Here is a 4,669-nt window from a genome sequence, read left to right on the forward strand (position 1 = left end):
GTGGGGGGGGGGGGGCGCAGACTTAGGTCCCCTGGCCCAGTGTCACGGTGGAGGGCATAGCCTGAGGTGCCCCAGCCAGGGCTGGTGAGGAGGGTGCACCTTAAGGTCCCCAATCAAGCGCCCGAGGGTGGCAGACACGGCCTGAGATCCCCTGTCAAGCCCTGCCGGGCAGGCTGCATGGCCTGAGGTCCCTGTCAAACCGCACTGGGTGGGGGGTGCAGCCTCACGTCCCCTGTCAAGCCCTGCTGGGCAAAGGCTGTGACCTGAGGTCCCCCATCAAGCCCCACCAGTTGTGGGTCATGGCCTGAGGTCCCCTGTCAAGCAAGCCCCATGCGGGCTGGGAGGCACAGCCTCAGGTCCCTGCTGATTGCTCGTTAAGGCTTGTTACAGGAACTCGGCCTCCTCGTGGGCGCAACCATCTTGTGTTACATAAACCCCAGCCTCTGCTGTGGATGCTGCCATCTTTATGGCAGAGTAATGGTTAACCTGCATATTCCCTCTTTATTATATAGGATTTTTCTTTTCTTCCTATCCACTCATTCTCTTCCTAACTTCTCTATTCTGATCCATGGTCCTTCCACTTTTCATTTAATTTCTTAACTTTGCCTCTGTATATAAGCTCTGCCTCTACAGATTCTGTCACCCCCTTTTTCTGGGTGGTTGTTGTTTGCTTTTTTTTGCTTTATTTGTTTTTGGGGGGTTTTTTGTAGTGTTTTTTCCCTATATATTTTTCCTCTACCCCCCCCCTTTTTATACTCTCTTACCTTTTTTCTTTCCTTTATATCATTTTTGCTCTCTTTTCTCTCTCCTAATCCTATTTCCTCTGGTGGTCATTTTTATTGGGGTTATAAGTGTCATGAGTACATTTGTGTTTTGTTCTCTTTGTGTCGAGTTGTGTGGAGTTGTATTTTGTGCTGTTCATTCAACGTGGTAGAGAGCTAGCCACATAACCAGACACCCTGAGAGGGGACTTCATCTATGAATGGGACAATAACACTCAAGATCCAACTACACTAAGAGAACCCAAATATCCCAAGTAATGGTATCCTTAGAATACTCAGCCCAGAAGACATGAGAGATTGTGCCTCTGGGTCTGACAAAACATGTACTATATAAGCCAAACTCAAAGAATCTGGGTGGCATAGCAGTTTGATCTAATACATAGAAACAATCACAAAGGAAGAGCAAAAATGGGGAGACAAAGAAACAACCCCCATATGAAAGAAAGGAGGAATCACCAGAAAAGGAAATAAACGAAATGGAGGCAAGCAATTTGTCAGAGGAAGAGTTCAGAGCAATGGTTATAAGGCTGCTGAAAAGGATGGAAGCCAAATTTAAAAACATGTAAGTATCAAGAGGAAATGAAGAATGACATAGCTGCAATAAAGAATGCAAAGGAAAGTTTCAACAGTAGAATAGAAAAAGTTGAGGACCTAATCAGTGAGTTAGAAGACAAGGCAGAAAAAACAGCCAAGCAGTGCAACAACTGGGGGGAGGGGGGACTTAAAAAGCAGAAGGAGTCAATCACCTAGTCTTAAAGAACTAAGTAGGTCTGAATGTGCTAATTCAAATGTGTTTGGTACAATAAATACTTTTTCAAGAGTGTTTTAACTTAATTGTTAAAAGTATGACTTTTAGAAAGATACTGTAGTTTATAAATGGTAAGGACTATATATACTACCTCAGTGAGTTCCAGATCATTTACTTTGATGCCATATCTTCAAAATATTTAGAAGAGACACAAAAAAAAAAAAAAAAAAAAAAAAGCAGAAGGAAAACCTAAGGGAGCTCTGGGACAACATGAAACAATACAACATCTACATAATAAGGGTGCCAGAAGGAGAGGAAGCTGAGCAAGGAATAGAAAACCTATTAGAAGAAATAATTACAGAAAACTTCCCTGATTTGGGAAAGAAAAAAGTCACCCAAGTCCAAGAAGCACACAGAGTCCAAAAGAGATTAACCCAAAAAGACTGACACCAAAACACATCATAATTAATTTGGCAAACATCAAGGACGAAGAAAGAATATTAAAGGCTGAGAGAGAGAGACAGACAGAGAGAGAGAGAGAGAAAGTTACATAAGGGATCACCCATTAGATCAGGGGTCCTCAAACTTTTTAAACAGGGGGCCAGTTCACTGTCCCTCAGACCGTTGGAGGGCCGGACTATAGTTTAAAAAAAACTATGGGAGGCGAATACACAGCGTCCCAGTCACCTGGCAGCTTCTGTTGGATCAGCAGCGGGAGGGACTTGCCCGGAGTGTCCTCGTCGCCTCGCAGCCCGTTGGACACCACCTCCACGGTGGCTCCTCCGGACCTGAGGACTGGGCTGCAGCCCGAGACCGGAAGGGATGGCGTCATGAAGTCTCTGCGGTACTTCTGCCACGGCAAGGTCGTGCGGGGTTTTGGCCGCGGCTCCAAGCAGCTGGGCATCCCCACCGCCAACTTTCCTGAACAAGTGGTCAATAATCTTCCCGCTGATGTGTCCACTGGCATTTATTACGGATGGGCCAGGGTGGGAACCGGAGAAGTCCATAAGATGGTGCTGAGCATAGGATGGAACCCATACTACAAGAACACAAAGAAGTCCATGGAAACTCATATCATGCATACCTTCAAAGAGCACTTCTATGGGGAAATCCTCTATGTGGCCATTGCTGGCTACCTCAGACCAGAAAAGAACTTTGATTCTTTAGAGTCACTTATTTCAGCAATTCAAGGTGATATTGGGGAAGCTAAGAAACGACTAGATTTACCAGAACATTAGAAACTCAAAGAAGACAATTTCTTCCAGGTTCCGAAAAGCAAAATAATGAATGGCCACTGATGAAAAATCATCTTACTTATTCATTCATTGTTCTCTAGTATTTTACTGCTCATCACCCTGCAGTCTCATCTTGGTTACATTTGAAAAACCAAAAATTTCCCCACAGCTGTGACTTAGTTTAAACAGTACAATGTAATTATTATTATGCTTCATTTCAATTAAACCCATCATGCTACAGTACTGTGATATTGAGGAAGCTAAGAAACGACTAGATTTACCAGAGCATTTGAAACTCAAAGAAGACAATTTCTTCCAGGTTCCAAAAAGCAAAATAATGAATGGCCACTGATGAAAAATCATCTTACTTATTCATTCATTGTTCTCTAAAATCCTACAGCTGTGACTTAGTTTAAGCAGTACAATGTAATTATTATTATGCTCAATTAAACCCATCAGGCTACAGTACTAACAATATTCATTTTAAAAATCCAGATTTTGTCTATGTAATATGTTGACTAAAATTTACCACTAGAAATATCAGGTGTTTTATAAGGGAAATGAAATGTATAAAGCTATGTGTAAAAAGGCAAGTCACTAGTTTGAAATGAAAACTAATTATAGTAAAAGACTAGCATGTATGTACTTGTATAGCATGTGCTGCTAAACAGAAGGCTTTTAAAAGTAAATGTATTAAAACAGGTTTGATATCTTATAAACCTAAGAGGGAAAATTCATACATTGTATTTTTTATATTTTGTGCATTAAACTATTACTACAAACATAAAAAAATAAAATAAAATACAGAGATTGATATTAAATATGAACAAATTCCTATGCACACAGCAGCGGCAAAAACACCTGGCGGGCTGAATAAATGTTTTCTTGTATTTGCATGTGGCCCTCGGGCCGTAGTTTGAGGACCCTTGCATTAGATTATCAACTATTTTCTCAATAGAAACGCATCAGACAAGAAGGGAATGGAATGAAATCTATAAAGTGATGAAAAGCAAGGGATTGAATCCAAGAAAACTATACCCAGCAAGACTAATATTTAAAATTGAAAGGGAAATCAGGAGCTTCACAGAAAAAAAGGCCAAGGGAATTTATAACCATTAAGCCAGCAATGCAAGAAATGCTAAAGGGAATGTTGTAAAAAGGAAGAAATAGAAAGTGAATAAGGAACACAGGCATAAAGAATGAAAATGGCAACAAACAAGTACCTATCAATAACAACCTTGAACATAAATGGACTAACTGCTCCAATCAAAAGACATCTAGTGGCTGAATGGATTAGAAAACCTGACCCATACATTTGCTGTCTACAAGAGACCCACCTCATTAGAAGGGACTCACACAGACTGAAAGTGAAGGGATGGAAAAATAACTTCCAGGCAAATGGAAATGAAAAAGAAGCTAGGGTAGCAATACTTATATCAGACAAAATAGTCCTAAAAGTGAAGCCCATAACAAAAGATAAGGGAGGCCACTTCATAATACTAAAGGGATCGATATAACAAGATGATATAACCCTGGTAATCATATATGCACCCAATGCAGGAGCACGCAAATACATAAAAAAAAAAAAAAAACTCCTGGAAGATAGCAAGAGAGAGATCAAAAGCAATACAATCATAGTAGGGGACTTTAATACCACATTGACATCACTGGATAAATCCTCTAAACAAAAAATCAGCAAAGAGTGGCCCCCGCCCTCCTCTCCTCTGCGGGTGTGAGCCCATTTGCCTCTCCTCACCACCTAGCGCCCCCCTCAGCTGCCGCCACCTCCTCCCCTGCCATGTCCCCCAGCCGCCGCCGCCGCCCAAACACGGTGCTCCGTTGGCCCTGTGCGCAGTGAGCGCAGGGCCCACTTGTCCGCCGGGGGCACCTTGTTCTCAGCGCCG

The 4,669-nt window shown here is 42.2% G+C and overlaps 1 pseudogene; it reads left to right on the forward strand.

Annotated features, from left to right (window-relative positions):
- Positions 1 to 2,196: 2,196 nt before the first annotated feature.
- Positions 2,197 to 2,786, forward strand: LOC102751647 (annotated as a pseudogene).
- The last annotated feature ends 1,883 nt before the right edge of the window (positions 2,787 to 4,669 follow it).

This window comes from Myotis davidii, unplaced genomic scaffold (genome assembly GCF_000327345.1).
Source record: "Myotis davidii unplaced genomic scaffold, ASM32734v1 scaffold1431, whole genome shotgun sequence".
Lineage (NCBI taxonomy): Eukaryota > Metazoa > Chordata > Mammalia > Chiroptera > Vespertilionidae > Myotis > Myotis davidii.